Source organism: Globicephala melas, chromosome 16 (genome assembly GCF_963455315.2).
Source record: "Globicephala melas chromosome 16, mGloMel1.2, whole genome shotgun sequence".
Lineage (NCBI taxonomy): Eukaryota > Metazoa > Chordata > Mammalia > Artiodactyla > Delphinidae > Globicephala > Globicephala melas.
Genome location: NC_083329.1, coordinates 28702870 through 28721888, shown reverse-complemented (window position 1 = coordinate 28721888; position 19019 = coordinate 28702870). Strand labels below are relative to the sequence as shown.

Below are 19019 nucleotides of genomic sequence, written 5' to 3'. Positions count from 1 at the left end.
TGCGTCAGGCCAAACAACCAGCAAGACAGGAACACAGCAGACATGCTGCCTAAAGTTGTACTAAGCTCACAGCCATCCCAAAACAAACCCCTTGACGTGGCCCTGCCCACCAGAGGGACAAGACTCAGCTCCACCCACTAGAGGGCAGGCACCAGTCCATTCCACCAGGAAGCCTGCACAAGCCCCTGGACTAACCTCACCCACCAGGGGACAGACACCAGAAGCAAGAGGAACTACAATCCTGTAGCCTGCAGAAAGGAGACCGCAAACACCATAGGTTAGACAAAATGAGATGACAGAGAAATATGTTGCAGATGAAGGAGCAAGATAAAAAACCTACAAGAACAACTAAACGAAGAGGAGATAGGCAATCTACCTGAAAAAGAATTCAGAATAATGATAGTAAAGATGATCCAAAATCTCGGAAAAAGAATGGAGGCACAGACTGAGAAGATACAAGAAATGTTTAACAAAGAGATAGAAGATTTAAAGAACAAAGATGGACAACACAATAACTGCAATGAAAAATACACTAGAAGGAATCAATAGCAGAATAACTGAGGCAGAAGAACGAATAAGTGAGCTAGAAGACAGAGTGGTGGAAATCACTGCCACATAACAGAATAAAGAAAAAAGAATGAAAAGAAATGGGGACAGTCTCAGAGACCTCTGGGACAGCATTAAGCACACCAAAATTCACATTATAGGGGTCCCAGAAGAAGAAGAAGAGAGAGAGAAAGGGTCTGAAAATATGTGAAGAGATTATAGTCAAAAACTTCCCTAACATGGGAAAGGAAATAGTCACCCAAGTCCAGAAAGCACAGAGAGTCCCAAACAGGATAAACCCAAGGAGGAACACGCTGAAACACACATTAATGAAATTAACAAAACTTAAATACAAGGAAAAAATATTAAAAGCAACAAGGGAAAAGCAACAAATAACATACAAGGGATCCCCATAAGGATATCAGTTGATTTCAGCAGAAACTCTGCAGGCCAGAAGGGAGTGGCATGATATATTTCAAGTGATGAAATGGAAAAACCTACAACAAAGAATACTCTACCCAGCAAGGCTCTCATTCAGATTTGACAGAGAATCAAAGCTTTACAGACAAGCAAAAGCTAAGAGAATTCAGCACCACCACACCAGCTTTGAACCAAATGCTAAAGGAACATCTCTAGGAGGGGGGCAAAAAGAGAGAGAGAGAGAGAACACAACTAGAAACAAGAAAATCACAAATGGGAAAGTTCACCAGTAAAGGTAAACATACAGTAAAAGTAGGAAATCATCCACACACAAATATGATTCAAAACCAGCAACGTGAGGAGAGTACAAATGCAGGAAATGGGAACTGCATTTGAAATTAAGAGACCAGAAACTTAAAACAACCATTATATATATATGTGTGTGTATATATATATATATATATATACACACACACACACACACACATATATATATATATATATATACATACATACACATATATATATACACACAGACTGCTACATGACTGTTCAGTATTGAATCATAGCAGAGAACGGGATCCTGGAGAATATTTAGACCAACTCCTCATTTTCAAAATAAGGAACATGAAGCCCAGAGAAGTGGAGTAATTTGTCCAAGTGTGTGCACTGGGGCTAACACAGAGGCCCAAGGTTATTTCCCAGCATCACAGTATGCCAGGCTGGAGCTTAGTCGCATGCCTGTGCTAGTAATCTACACCATCTCTAAAATGAGAAGATAAGAGCTGAAATCTGTTTCTACTTGCATCATGCGTCTCTTTTTCTCACCCAGAGATTTTCACATCATTGTTTTCACCTTGAGTCCCTTCTATGATATCCATCATCCTGGTTCATAAGCCTGTTTATTCAATATTAAAACTTTCCTGAATGGGTAGAGAATCACATTTATTAAAATATTAAAAGAAAAAGAGAAAATATAAACTGGATTGAGTAAAAGAGGCTTAAAGATAACATCTGAAATATTTTTATTAAGAGAAATGACTGGAATTTTATCCTGATATGGACTGAGATTGGAAAAAAAACACTAAGAAATGTGAAGTGCTTTCATAGCAAAATCCAAATTCCTCAGCTTGGCATTCAGGGGTCAAAGGTTGGTCCCAACTACTTCATCTCTATTATAACTACTCAATACACCCTATGTTCTAACCACACAAGATGCCTCACTGTTCCCTGATACTCATATCAAGCACTCATATAATTATTTTTTCAGGCTTATCACTCCACCTGGAACACTGTTCTCATTATCCTATCCACACCTCTGTCATCAGTGAAAACCACACTTACTTTCAAAGTGCATCACAGAAGATCAGAGTTACTTGAGGCCCTTCCAAAATAGCAGGCAAATTGAACTTTTCCCCTTCCACTTTATTCTGTCCTGGAATTTTGTTTATATGTCTATTATAGAACTTACCACATTTGCCTTCTGTGCATAGTGTATTGTGTATGCCCCATCAACAGATGCTAAGTACCTGGATAGCTGGAACTGGGTTTTCAGCCCAGAGTACCAGCCCTGCGACTGGCCTAAAGGAGTCACACAAAAAATGTTTCTTTAACTGAATGGAAGATTTGGGGAAAAGGAAGTATTATTAATCAGCATTAAACAGCTTAAATACAGTAATATACAAGAGTACTTTCATCTGAAGAGTTTAAATGGTGACCTCTGTACATATTTGAATTGAATTTCTTACAGAAAACAAATTATCCTAATCTAATCCTTCATTCAAAGAACAAATGTGTTTTCCACATTTTGTATCTGTATCACAAAATGAAAACTCCCTTCTATTTACTACTACGTAAAAAAAAGGACAATTTCTCTCCTGAGTACTGACAAGAGCTCAATCTCCAACCAACCTGCAAATCAGAAGATCACGCAGAATACCAGTTTCCCATTTTCCATGCAGAGTACCATTTTCCCATTTTGTTCCCAGAATCCAAAAGATCCTTTGCAATTCTCGAACTCTAGACAACTTCATTGTAGAAAATACATCTAACAACAGATGAAATGTAGCACTAGTTTGGAGAATGGTTAGTTTTCTTTCTCTGTATTATTCCAATTCAATTATAAAATGAGAATGAATTTGGAATGTTTGGGTTTAGAATTTTAATTTCATTGTATTTAAAAGCATACAACAGGCAAAGGATCAAAACTTCACTAGAGCCGTTTCCTGCATGTTTGAAAACTCATACATACTCTTGAAAACACATTTACAGATCATAAATATTTGTAAACTTAAACAGTAATGAGCCAGGCCCATATTTTGCATCCCTGGGCCATCTTAATCCATCAATGTTGACATTACCACAGAAAAAGTTCCCTTTCATGGTTTGTAGCTTGTCCCTCTCCGCAGATCTATGATACTTTCTGGCATCCCACACAGGGAATTATTTAATTTAATTTCTAAGGGCCAGATCCTGCCCTTGGATATGTGTGAGCAATAAGTACTGACGTCAATGCAAATTCTGGGTATGCATCTGAGGGCAGACGATGGTCCTCTGCATACTCCTAATGTGACTGCTGAAATTCTCTTTGTTAAGACTGTTTGATTTTGGCTCTCTTTCTCTTCAATGTGCACACAACACCAGAAATGATGCATGAAGGCTGTGATCAAATGAAGAGCTTCAGAGCCGGGTGGGTTCCTGTGTAGCCTTTTGACCCAAGGAAAGAACTAGATTTTAAGTCCTCTACGTTCCCTGGTGTACTATTACCCTGATGAACAGCCCAAAGGAAGATTTATTTCCAGACCCATGTCCTAGTTAAAGAGAAAAAAACTAAGATTACAATTAATGCTGATAATTTTAAAAACAGTTTTTAGGAGTTTTAGGATGAAAGCTGCACTCAATTCTGAAACTTGATTGTCTTTAGCTACTAAGTGGTTACAGTTTTCCTGTTTTTCATTTATTTTTCACTGAATTGAACTGTAAATGCTAATAATTCCAGGACATTTATGAAACTGCATACAAATGGAGACAAACTGGTAAAGTGGCAAACTGGAACTACCTGGAAACCCGAGACTCATCCTATACTCCTTACTCTTCCTAGCCTGATCTCCACCCACATTCCCCCCCATGCACACACACAAACACATATGCATTCAGTTACCAAGACCTCTAAATTCTACCTCCTTAACTCTTGAGTCTCTCCCTTCTTCTTCAGCTCCACTATCTTTAGCCCTGTTCATCTTTTTCCTAAACAATTGCAATAGTCTCATTGTTCTGGCCTCCTGTCCCCCATCTTGAATACTATCCATTCTTCACACAGATGGCAGAATGATACTTTTAAATTCTAAATCTAAGAATGATACTCTCATGAATATAATCCAATGGCTTTCCATCGGCTTCAGGCAATATCTAACAGTCCATTATTTGAACTGTCTCAAACAGCAAAATCAATAAAGTTACATAGGTCCCTCAACTAACCCATTCATCAAGTTCAGTAAGATTTAGAAACTCAAAATTAAGCTCTGATTTCTTTACAATTTTTTAAGTTCCAGACTTAAAAAAAAAACAAACCTGAGTGATCATAAACATGCTGTTTGGTAGAATGGGTACAATACATAATATAAAAACTAAAATAAGCACAATGTTTAAAAAAATTACTAAGGGAAAGGCATATCTTTTACCCAAAAGGAATGTTTTTGTGGTTGTGCAGGCCTTGAATTAACTCATCTGAGGACCAGGAGTTCACATCAAGAAATGATTATCAAAACTTGACTGAACTTTGGCATTTATTTTCAAAATCAACTTGTAAATAATTTCTTCTAAAAAGTCTTCATGTGGAGATCTCAATCCCAAACTGCATTTCTGACAATCCATTTCAGAAATTCAGCTCAACAAAATATTTATTAAATGCTTACTTTGCAGGCACTAGATTTTCAAAGAGGAATAAGACATTTTATGTGCCCTTGAAAATTATTTTATTGCAGTAACGATCTTGTGTGGCAAACCAGATTATTAAAACCCACTCAGAATGATGCAATGCTTTCTGTTTATTTTAGGATCGCTATTTTAACTTGAAAAATTCCCAAGACCATAAATTATCTGCCCCCTCCCATCCTTTAATTCCCTAACCTCCCTTCTCATTAATTCTCTGAACATATCCCACTACTACTACATTCCCCTTGCTCACACCTCTCCAGCCACACTGGGTTCCTGGCTGTCCCTGGAACACAGGAGACATGCTCATGGCTCAGGGTCTTTGCCCATGATGCTCCATCAGCCTGGAACACTCTTCCCCTGTTACCTGTATGACTTGCTTCCTAGCTACTTTAGGTCTTCCTCAAATGTCACTTTCTCAGTGAGTTCTTCTCTCAACACCCTGCTTAAAATGGCATACCTATCTCAGCACTCCTAGCTCCCTTCTGCTTTTATTTTTCTCCATAGCGCTTATCACCATCTAACAGAGTATATATTTTATTCATTTAGCTTATTTTCTCTTCCTTTCTAATATGGTCATTGTTATATTCTGCAATAATTAAAACAGTGCCCGGCACATACTGAATCCCTGATAAATGTGTTCTGAATAAATGAGGGAACTTGCTCAAGAACCTGGAGCCTTTGGGAAATTCTATTGCAACGAGACTTCCCCAAAGCAATAAATCATTATCAGAATAATCTCCCTTCATAAGCATAAATTTAAATATCTATAAATGCTACACAAAATTTAAGTATACATGTTTCAATGAGAAATACATAAATCAATAAATAGATGAGTAGCATAAGAAAACTATTTCAAAGAATTTAACATGGTGATCAAATATGTAAAAATATTAATAAATTTTCTAAAAACCGTCCTTTCATTTGTACATCATTATTGTATCTTATTTCACCATTATTATGACAGTTTTATATGGGCTATAGCTCAGCTTTTTCAAAGTGTGATCAAAGATCTATCTGCATAAAAAAACATCTGAGGTGTTTATTGGTAAAAATGGAATTTCCCGCCTCCACTCAAGAGTTCTGGGGCTATGGTCTATAAATCTGTAATTTTTCTAACAAGTTCCCTAGTAGATTCTTATGGTTACTTAAGTTTGAGAACTACTGCTTTAATCCATCAGTCCTCAAAACCCACTGCAGCCATCTGTCTCAGCCTCCCTCCCAGAGGACTCTCCCTAAATCAAGATGATCTTTTATTTCAAACACCTGGATCTTACTTTAACTAGGGATTAAAAAACCAAAACTATATTTTCTTCTTTTGATGGTAATAATCCTTCAGAGATGTTATCTACTGACCAACATGTCTATCAGTGACAAAACTGTTCCGTTTAAACTATTAGTCCTTAGCAACTTCCTGTAATATCCCATAAAATTAGAAAATGAAATAGAAGTTTTAAAATACCCTAACCTACTTTTATGTACTCAAGGAGACACAGAGTTACAATTAAATTTAATAAGCTCCTACTATGTAGCACAGAGAATCACATTCACTACTTCACTGACCCTCAACCTTGTGAAATAACGGTAAATAACATTACGTTATTTACCTTCGTTATTTACGAAGTCCAGAATCACTTCGCTGGTACCTGCAGAGCAAAAAGTAAACCCCCGACTCCATGATTATTTTGTCAATCAATAAATAACAAAATTCTTTAAAGTTGCAACCACTACTTGCTTATAATTTGGGCCCAATTCTCTGTTTCCTTATAAAGTGGAGTTGCTCTAATTTAAAATTTAAAAAGGAAGGGCACAAAGTCTCCTACACATGTTCCATTTGGTATTCTGTGCTCCATTCCCTATTGTGATGTTTCCTGATAGTTCTGCCAGTATAGTCCTCTGCCCCAGATGTTTTTAATTTACCTTTTTATGGGGGCGTGAATGTCATTACTATGTCCCCGAATTCAAATGTTCTTGATGTCACAGTTCTGCCATATCAACTTTTTTTCTGGTCCTTTTATCATATTCGCTTTCAATAAAGGAAATGTTACTTTGTTCATTAACTTAAAACAAAATTCACTACGGGTTTTTAATTCACTATGAGCTTTCCTTTTAGAGGCTCTTTAATTTAACTCAAAAGTTGCTCTCATCTTTGTTACATGCATGAGCTTCAAATGCTAAGAATCCTGAAGTTCCCAAACAAATACTTTTAGATGGTATTTTTGAAAGTACATTCTTCAGATCATCCAAGTCTCAAGACATGTAGAGGAAGTGGGAAGGAAGAGGGTAGAGAAAGGGTTACTGGTTAAATAAGTTTAGGGAAAACCATAATCAATATCCCTTCATTGAAATTCATATGCATATAAGCACATTGAAGGCTCTGACAAGTCCTTCAGTGGAAAATGGTTTTAACTCAGTATTTCCCAAATCAGCTTAACCATGCAACCTTCTCCCCCTGACTCAACACCTAAAACATCCCATAGAATTTACTATATGGTAAACATTAGAAGTTCCAATCTGTACTGCGGCAAGCAGGCTTCAGTAGTTGTGGCTTGCGGGCACTAGAGCGCAGGCTCAGTAGTTGTGGCACACGGGCTTAGTTGCTCCTGTGGGATCTTCCCAGACCAGGGATCAAACCTGCGTCCCCTGCATTAGAAGGCGGATTCCTATCCACTGTGCCACCAGGTTAAGTCCCAAAAAGGATGTTTCTTAAAAAGTACAGCCCTTTCCACCTCTCAAGAATTCCTCTCTCAGATCTATTAACTAGCTATTCATCATAGTTGTCTTAGAGTTTTTACATAAAAATATTTTCCTGAAATAAAAAAGACTAATAACACAAACTTTTTAAATTTCCTTAAACTTCTGAATAAATCATGCATTCACATAGTTTAAGACACAAAACATCATAAATGACATATAAAGTTTCCCTCTCAATTTTTATTCATCCCATGCCCCTGCCTGTGTCCATCTCTAATCACTTTTATTTGTTTCTTATGTTTTGTTTTTTTAATTTCTTTATGCAAATACATACTATTATTAATGTGTATAGATATATTTTTCTTTTCTTGAATTTTTTAAGTATTTAGTACATTGATTTTCATTCTTTCTTTACTGAGATAATTAAGGGTCCAAATTTTCCTACAAGCACTGCTTTAGCTATATCCCATAGTTTCTGACATCTAGTATTTTCATTATCATTGTTTTCTGGAAATCTTATAATTTTAGCTTGGTCGCATTTTCTGCTTGATTGAGAAATTGTTTAAAAGAGATTTCTTGGGTTTTGTTTTGTTTTTTTAAAATTTCCACATTGGGGCAGGGTTTTGTTGTTCTTGTTAATTTCTAGTTTATTGCATTATATACTATTTATTCTTTAGGGACTATTCTGAGATTTTCTTTGTGAACATTTTATAATCAAGTTCAGAGAATGTTCATTGGGGCACTTCAAAAGATGATATATTCTCTATTTCAAAGTAAAAGTGTATGTGTATACATATACATACACATTTCTATATCCACACATATTTTTGGTGTCTATGTGATCTATGTTGAACTGAAAGGTGGTCATGAATGCTAATGTTCTGATTATTTTCCTTTTATCTCTTAAATCTCTTGTCTTTTAAATTTCTGCTTTAGGAAAACTGTTTTGGGTTATTTGGTACATAGACATTCACAACTGTCACTGCATTTTGTATCTATTAGAATGATAACGTTTGTTTTGTCTCATTTAATAAATTTTAGCGTAACATTCCTTTTTCATGCTACTTTATTGTGTCTCCTAATTTTTTCTTGTTATTTTCCTAGTATTAAGCAGCTTTATTGAGATATAATTCACATACCATAAAATTCACCTATTTAAATTATACAGTTCAATGGTTTTCTAGTTTATTGACAGAATTATGCAATCATCACCACATTCGAATTTAGAACATTTTCTTCACCCCAAAAAGTACTGCTCTGTACTCATGAGCAGTTACTCCCCATTTTCTCCAAAGCCTCCAGCCCTAGGTAGCCACTGATCTACTTTTTAATCTCTGTTGATTTGTCTATTCTGTACGTTTCCTATATAGGGGCTCAGACAACAATGTGGTCATTTGTTACTAGCTTAGCATGATGTTTTCAAAGTTCATGATACATTTTTTTAATTGTCAATATTACATTGTATGGATATACCACATTTTGTTTATCTATTCCTCATGTGATGGACATTTTGGTTTCTACTTTTTAACTATTATGACTAGTGAATATTTGTGTACAAGTTTTTCTGTGGACATCCTAGTATACTTTTTGCATGCTTTTATTTTCAATCTTTCTGAATCACATTTTAAAATACTTTTCTTGTATATAACATAATGTGGTTTTGTCTTATGGTGCAATATTTTCTTAATGGATGAGTGAAGTCCATAAGCAAAAACATAAAGAAGAAATTTAAAATCACCCATAATGTACGACTCAGATATACACAGTATTTTTTATTTATCTTCTTGAAATCTTCACAAAATTATATACATTCCTTTTTAAAGCAAAGTTGAGATCATTCAACAGTTGGTTTTGTATATGGTGCTTTTTTTCTTAGTATCATACCATAAGTATTTTTTCTTTTCATAAAAAACAAGCCCATGAATTTAACAGCTGCAGAACACTCCACTGAATAATTATACAAATAGTATGTAATTTTAAAATTTGATTGTTCTTTTATCCAGCACACTAGTATATTATTTTAGTATGAAAATAATACTAAATTTGAATAATACTAAAATTTATTGAGTACTTAATATGTGTCAGGCACTTTTCTAAGTGTTTTACTTATTTACTCCTCACAACAATCCTGTGGAGTAGGTAATATTTTGTTGCCTATTTTACAAATGAAAAACTAAGGTCCAGCCTTGCTAAATAACTTTCTTGTTAAAACTAAGAATGCCCTTAATATGTGGTCCCCTTCTACTTTGTTAATTCATCCTTCTACATAGTCTAGATTTTACACACTTCCTACTGTATCACTTCTGGGCTAACTGATCAAACTTTTGCCTTCGGGGACAATCCATACTGGGGACATTGAAATATTTTCCAGTACTTGTGTTTTTTCATAAATTGTAGAAACTTGAATAAAATGTTTTTCTTTCCTATAGGAAAGAAAGTTATCCTTCTTTGATTAAAGAACTTATATAGCACCTGAATCCCTACAGAGCAAACAAAGCCTATATTACCTTTTAAGAGGCATTTGGTGATTATGGCAATATTAGAAAAATTCAGAGCACACAGCGCTGCCAGTCCGCCCACCTGCCCTCTCCCCTTGGCAGGGCAGTGGGGAGGCGAAAAACAGTTACTATTATGTGTTGTAAAGTGGATGTCTTCTAAAAATTTCCTGAGAAGATGGCAGAGTAGAAGGACGTGCACTCACTTCCTCTTGTGAGAGCACCAGAATCACAACTAACTGCTGAACAATCATCGACAGGAAGACACTGGAACTCACCAAAAAAGATACCCCACATCCAAAGATAAAGGAGAAGCTGCAATAAGACGGTAGGAGGGGTGCAATCACAGTAAAATAAAATCTCATAACCGCTGGGTGGGTGACTCATAAACAGGAGAACACTTATACCACAAAAGTCCACCCACTGGAGTGAAGGCTCTGAGCCCCACGTCAGGCTTCCCAACCTGGGGGTCTGGCAACAGAAGGAGGAATTGCCAGAGAATCAGACTTTGAAGGCTAACGGGATTTGATTTCAGGACTTTGACAAGACTGGGGGAAACAGAGACTCCACTCTTGGAGGGCACACACAAAGCAGTATGTGCATCAGGACCCAAGTGAAGGAGCAGTGACCCCATAGGAGACTGAACCAGACCTACCTGCTAGTGTTGGAGGGTCTCCTGCAGAGGCGGGGGGTGGCTGTGGCTCACCATGGGGATAAGGACACTGGCAGCAAAAGTTCTGCGAAGTACTCCTTGGCCTGAGCCTTCCCAGAGTCCACCATTAGCCCCAGCAAAGAGCCTCTAGGCTCCAGTACTGGGTCACCTCAGGCCAAACAACCAACAGAGAGGGAACTCAGCCCCACCCATCAGCAGACAAGCAGGTTAAACTTCTACTGAGCTCTGCCCACCACAGCAACACCCAGCTCTACCCACCACCAGTCCTCCCATCAGGAACCTTGAACAAGCCTCTTAGACAGCCTCATCCATGAGAGGGCAGACAGCAGAAGCAAGAAGAACTACAATCCTGAAGCCCGTGGAACATAAACCACATACACAGAAAGACAGACAAAATCAAAAGACAGAGGACTATGTACCAGATGAAGGAAAAGATAAAACCCTAGAAAAACAAGTAAATGAAGTGGAGATACACAACTTTCCAGAAAAAGAATTCAGAATAATGGTAGTGAAGATGATCCTGAACCTTGGACAAAGAATGGAGGCAAAGATCGAGAAGACCCAAGAAATGTTTAACAAAGACCTAGAAGAATTAAAGAACAAACACCTAGAAGAATTACAGAACAAACAAACAGAGATGAACAATACAATAACTGAAATGAAAAATACACCAGAAGTAATCAATAGCAGAATAACTGAGGCAGAAGAATGGATACGTGACCCGGAAGACAGAATGGTGGAATACACTGCCACAGAACAGAATAAAGAAAAAAGAATGAAAAGAAATGAAGACAACTTAAGAGACCTCTGGGACAACATTAAATTCATCAACATTAGAATTATAGGGGTCCCAGAAGGAGAAGAGAGAGGGAAAGGACCCAAGAAAATATTAGAACAGATTATAGTTGAAAATTTCCCTAACATGGGAAAAGAAATAGGAAGCACAGAGAGTCCCAGGCAGGAGAAACCCAAGGAGAAACACAACGAGACACATAGTAATCAAATGGACAAAAATTAAAGACAAAGAAAAATTATTAAAAGCAACAAGGGAAAAACAAAAAATAACATACACGGGAACTCCCGTAAGGTTAACAGCTGATTTCTCAGCAGAAAGTCTACAAGCCAGAAAGGAGTGGCACAATATATTTAAAGGGATGAAAGGGAAGAACTTACAACTAAGATTACTCTACCCGGCAAAGATCTCATTCAGATTTGACAGAGAAATCAAAAGCTTTACAGAAAAGGAAAAGTTAAGAGAATTCAGCACCAGCAAACCAGCTCTACAACAAATACTAAAGGAACTTCTCTAAGTGGGAAACACAAGAGAAGAAAAGGACCTACAAAAACAAACCCAAAATAATTAAGAAAATGGTAATAGGAACATACATATCAATAATTACCTTAAACGTGAATGGATTAAATGCTCCAGCCAAAAGACACAGGATCGCTGAATGGATACAAAAACAAGACCCATATATATGCTGTCTACAAGAGACCCATTTCAGACCTAGGGACACATACAGACTGAAAATGAGGGGAGGGAAAAAGATACTCCATGCAAATGGAAATCAAAAGAAAGCTGGAGTAGCAGTACTCATTTTAGATAAAATAGACTTTAAAAAGAAGAATGTTACAAGAGACACAGAAGGACACTACACAATGATAACGGGATCAATCCAAGAAGAACATATAACTATTATAAATATATATACGCCCAACATAGGAGCACCTCAATACATAAGGCAAATGCTAACAGCTATGAAAGAGGAAATTGACAGTAACACAATAATAGTGGGGGACTTTAACACCTCACTTACACCAATGGACAGATCATCCAGACAGAAAATTAATAAGGAAACACAAGCTTTAAATGACACAACAGACCAGACAGATTGAAGTGATATTTACAGGACATTCCATCCAAAAACAGCAGATTACACTTTCTTCTCAAGGGCCTAAGGAATATTCTCCAGGATAGATCACATCTTGGGTCACAAATCAAGCCTTGGTAAATTTAAGAAAATTGAAATCAAGCATCTTTTCCAACCACAACACTATGAGATTAGAAATAAATTACAGAGAAAAAAATGTAAAACACACAAACACATGGAGGCTAAACAATACATTACTAACTAACCAAGAGATCACTGAAGAAATCAAAAAGGAAATCAAAAAATACCTACAGACAAAAGAAAACAAAAACACGATGATCCAAAACCTCTGGGATTCAGCAAAAGCAGTTCTAGGAGGGAAGTTTATGGCAATGTAATCTTACCTCAAGAAACAAGAAAAATCTCAAATAAACAATCTAACCTTACATCTAAAGGAACTAGAGACAGAAGAACAAACAAAACCCAAAGTTAGTAGAAGGAAAGAAATCATAAAGATCAGAGCAGAAATAAAAGAAATATAAACAAAGAAAACAATAGCAAAGATCAATAAAACTAAAATCTGGTTCTTTGAGAAGATAAACAAAATTGATAAACCTTTAGCCAGACTCATCAAGAAAAAGAGGGAGAGGACTCAAATCAGTAAAATTAGAAATGAAAAAGGAGACGTTACCATGGACACTGCAGAAATACAATGCATCATAAGAGACTACCACAGGCAATTCTATACCAATAAAATGGACAACCTGGAAGAAATGGAAAAATTCTTAGAAAGGTATATAACCTTCCAAGACTGACAAGGAAGAAATAGAAATTATGAACAGACCAATCACAGTAACGAAACTGAAACTATGATTAAAAATCTTCCAACAAACAAAGGTCCAGGACCAGACGGCTTCACAGGTGAATTCTATCAAACATTTAGGGAAGAGCTAACACCTATCCTTCTCAAACTCTTCCAAAAAACTGCAGAGGAAGGAAAACTCCCAAACTCATTTTATGAAGCTACCATCACCCCGATACCAAAACCAAAGATACTACAAAAAAAGAAAATTACAGATGAATATCACTGATGACTATAGATGCAAAATCCTCAACAAAATACTAGCAAACAGAATCCAACAACACATTAAAAGGTTCATATACCATGATCAAGTGGGATTTATCCCAGGGATGAAAGCATTCTTCAATCTAGGCAAATCAATCAATTTGATATACCATATTAACAAACAGAAGAATAAAAACCATATGGTCATCTCAATAGATGCAGAAAAATCTTTTGACAAAATTCAACACCCATTTATGATAAAAACTCTCCAGCAAGTGGGCATAGAGGGACACTACCTCAACATAATAAAGTCCATATATGACAAACCCACAGCAAACATCATTCTCAGTGGTGAAAAACTGAAAGCATTTCCTCTAAGATCAGGAACAACAAAAGGATGTCTACTCTCACCACTATTATTCAACATAGTTTTGGAAGTCCTAGCCACAGCACTCAGAGAAGAAAAAGAAATAAAAGGAATCCAAATTGGAAGAGAAGAAGTAAAACTGTCACTGTTTGCAGATGACATGATACTATACATAGATAATCTAAAAGATGACTCCAGAAAGCTACTAGAGCTAATCAATGAATTTGGTGAAGCTGCAGGATACAAAATTAATGCAAAGAAATCCCTTGCATTCCTATACACTAACAATAAAATATCAGAAAGGGAAATTAAGGAAACAATCCCATTCACTATTGCAACAAAAACAATAAAATACCTAGGAATAAACCTACCTAAGGAGGTAAAAACCTGTACTCAGAAAACTATAAGACACTGATGAAAGAAATCAAAGATTACACAAACAGACGAAGAGATATACCATGTACTTGGACTGGAAGAATCAATATTGTGAAAAGGACTACACTAGCCAAAGTACACTACAGGTTCAATGCAAGCCGTATCAAATTACCAGTGGCATTTTTTTACAGAACCAGAACAAAAAATCTTAAAATGTGTATGGAGACATAAAGGACCCTGAATAGCCAAAACAATCTTGAGGGGAAAAAACAGAGCTGAAGGAATCAGACACCTGGACTTCAGACTATACTACAAAGCTACAGTAATCAAGACAATATGGTACTGGCACATAAACAGAAATATAGATCAATGTAACAGGATAGAAAGCCCAAAGATAAACCCACGCACCTATGGTCAACTAATCTATGACAAAGGAGGCAAGGATATACAATGGAGAAAAGACAGTCTCTTCAGTAAGTGGTGCTGGGAAAACTGGACAGCTACATGTAAAAGAATGAAATTAGAACACTCCCTAACACCATACATAAAAATAAACTCAGGGCTTCCCTGGTGGCCCAGTGCTTGAGAGTCCGCCTGCCGATGCAGGGGACGCGGGTTCGTGCCCCGGTCCAGGAAGATCCCACATGCCGCGGAGCGGCTAGGCCCGTAAGCCATGGCCGCTGGGCCTGCGTGTCCAGACCCTGTGCTCCGCAATGGGAGAGGCCACAACAGTGAGAGGCCCACATACCGCAAAAAATAAAAAATAAATAAATAAATAAACTCAAAATAGATTAAAGACCTAAATGTAAGACCAGACACTATAAAACTCTTAGAGGAAAACATAGGAAGAACACTCTTTGACAAAATCACAGCAAAATCTTTTTTGACCCACCTCCTAGAGTAATGGAAACAAAAATAAACAAACTGGACCTAATGAAACTTAAAAGCTTTTGCACAGCAAAGGAAACTATAAGCAAGACGAAAAGACAACCTTCAGAATGGGAGAAAATATTTGCAAACAAATCAATAGACAAAGGACTAATCTCCAAAATATGTAAACAACTCATCCAGCTCAATGTTAAAAAAACAAACAACCCAATCAAAAAATGGACAGAAGACCTAAATAGACATTTCTCCAAAGAAGACATGGAGTTTGTCAACAGGCACATGAAAAGTTGCTCAACATCACTAATTATTAGAGAAATGCAAATCAAAACTACAATGAGGTATCACCTCACACTGGTTAGAATGGGCATCATCAGAAAATCTACAAACAACAAATGCTGGAGAGGGTGTAGAGAAAAGGGAACCCTCTTGCACTGTTGGTAGGAATGTAAATTGATACAGCCACTATGGAGAACTGTATGGAGGTTCCTTAAAAAACTACAAATAGAACCACCATATGACCCAGCAATCCCACTACTGGGCATATACCCAGAGAAAACCATAATTCAAAAAGATACATGCACTCCAGTATTCACTGCAGCACTATTTACAATAGCCAGATCATGGAAGCAACCTAAATGTCCATCGACAGAGGAATGGATAAAGATGTGGTACATATAAACAGTGGAATATTCCTCAGCCATAAAAAGGAACAAAAGTGGGTCATTTGTAGAGATGTGGATGGACCTAGAGGCTGTCATACAGAATGAAGTAAGTCAGAAAGAGAAAAACAAATATCATATATTAATGCATATATGTGGAATCTGAAAAAATTAGAGACGATCTTATTTACAAAGCAGAAACAGAGACACAGACGTGGAAAACAAACATATGGATACCAAGGGTTAAGTGGGGGGTGGGATGAATTGGGAGATTGGGATTGACATATATACACTATTGATACTATGTATAAAATAGATAATTAATGAGAACCTACTATATAGCACAGGGAACTCTACTCAATGCTCTGTGGTGACCTAAATGGGAAGGAAATCCAAAAAAGAGGGGATATATGTATACATATTGCTGATTCACTGTGCTGTACAGAAGAAACTAACACAGTATTGTAAAGCAACTATACTCCAATCAGGATTTTTTTTTATTGAAAAAGAAAAAAAAAGTTGAAAAAAAAGAATTCAGAGTATTTCTGAAGCAACATAGTCATTCTCTTAACAGTGTCTTTCAAAGGGCAGAAGATTTCAATTTTAATGAATTACAACTTTTCAATTTTTTATTTCATGGATCATGCTTTTGATATTATATCTGAAAACTCATCACCAAACCCAAGGTCACCTAGATTTTCTTCTATGTTATCTTCTAGAAGTTTCATAGTTTAGCATTTTACATTTAAGTCTATGATTCATTGAGTTAACTTTTGTGAAAGGTGAAGGGTCCAGTTGTCCCAGCACAATATGTTGAAAAGACCAACCGTTCTCCATTGAATTGCCTTTCCTTGTTTCTCAACAACTGACATTTGTATGGGTCTATTTCTGCACTCTCTATTCTATCCCATTACCTAATTTGTCAATTCTTTCACCAACACTACATTATCTTGATTACTGTAGCTTTATATCAAGTCTTGAAGCTAGGTTGTATCTGTCCTCCAACTTTGTTCTTACTCAGTATTGTGTTGGCTATTCTGGGTCTCTTGCCTTTCCATATAAATTTTTGTGTGTAATTTTGAGTTTATAATGTTGTAGCCTTTGTCTTAAAGGGGGGAAAATAAAATTCTATAACCTACAGAGCCCACAAAATCAGGACCCACCTCTACTGACAGTTCAAGCCATAAGGGTGGATAAAAACTTGAAGGGAGAAAGCAGAGGGTGAGGCCCTGATGTATACCCTCACACAAACAAAAGAAAGCGATAAGGAAAAAGAACAAGAATGAAGAAAAATTGAGATCCTCCAAGTTGCTCAACAATTTTAATTCTAAATGATATCTGCAGGTGCCTACATGTAGTATCTCTAAACTTAGTGTAAAAAATGAAATTATATTACTTACCTATAAATTATTTAATTCTTTGTTTTAATTTTTGTTTTATATTGGACTATAGTTGATTTACAATGTTATGTTAGTTTCAGTTGTACAGCAAAATGATTCAGCTATACATTCAAAGGAAATGGTCCAAAGACTAAAGAAATTATAGAATGGTTGCATATCTCCTCTTCAGAACCCTGACAGAGACAAGAGTTGCTCTGCGGAAGAAGTGTGGCAAGTGGGCAAGTGTGTTTGTGTGCTCTTGCCCCTATAATCTCTGCAATAAACTCTCTACTTCCTCCAAAAACTAGACCCTTACACACACACACACACACGCAAAATAGATGCATGGAAAACTTTACTTCTGACAATAATCATGAAATTAAGGACTTACCTCTTTTGGAATCTACTTAGTTCTTTCTCACTTTGCATTGTGATAGTACCTGAGACATGAGTTTATTTATGGAAGATTGCCAAAAGGACAATCTCTTTATTAATAATAATAATTAAAATAATAACAACAAAAATAGCTAACATTCATTAAGTGTATGGCTTTCTATTAAGCCCTTCATAACATTAGTTAATCTAGTCCTCACAAACCATGTAAGATAATATTTTCTCTATTTTACAAATGGGAATGAAACTAAGTAGTTTGCCCAAGTTCACACAACTAGTACACGGTAAGTGTAGGATCAAAACCTCGGTCTGTTGAACCCTAAAGTTCCTGATCATATCTACTCTCCTACGCTGCTGTGAGGAACCAAGGACTTCATAGGTTTCTGGTCCCTAAATTTTTTTATTGCATATCGGTAAAATATTTTTATCATAACTCATATGTATAATAACATAAAATTACATATATGTAATACATACATATATTACATATGCACCTACTGCAGTAATATTTTAGTTACATTATAAAACAGAGGTCAAAATAGAAGTTTTAAACTACTCAGCAATATTTTTAAATTGTGTTTATTGTTTATAATGGTTCAAAACCTTTTTGCTCCTATTTTTAAAATAGTATTAATAATAATGTCTGGCCATTATATAAACTTTCAATAAGATACATTGTTAAAAATAACATGCAACTTCAATTTTCAAATAGTCTTCTTGATAATTCAGGCATTTTTTTGGACATCTTGTAAGATTATAATAATCTTCTGACAAGATGACTGTTTAATTAATAATCAGCAAAACTCCTCCACTCAATGGATTTCCTTGCACATCTCCTGGAGTGCCTATACATCCTCTCCCATACCCACCTGGACCTTAAATATCACTTAGCTAAATACTCTAAAATCCACTGTTGGATTCAACCAGACTTGCAGAGAGTTGTCTGCACTTAATTCACTGTCCAAAAAATTGCTTTTATTCAATTCTGTTTTGATATGTCATCAACCTAACTGAAGGAACTTATGACAAACTGCTTCTCATAGTGGAAAATAAGAAAGCGAAAGTATAAATAAATTCAAAGGACTCCTTCCAATGTCATCTTCTGCAGAGTATGGGTGAAAAGCAAGAAGTAATCACCATCTCCCCAAGACTCCTAACACAAAGACTCGTGAAAACAAGGAAGTTCATTCTGTGATTCATAAAGACAAAGATTCCATCAACTTGAAACAAATCAATCAATGCTCCCAAGTTTAATTTTGA

General features: G+C 36.2%; 1 protein-coding gene across 2 annotated transcripts in view; it reads right to left on the bottom strand.

Moving 5' to 3' along the window:
- HPSE2 (heparanase 2 (inactive)) overlaps positions 1–19019 on the bottom strand; it is a 587685-nt gene that overhangs the window by 500683 nt on the left and 67983 nt on the right. The gene's annotated exons all lie outside the window — the stretch shown is intronic.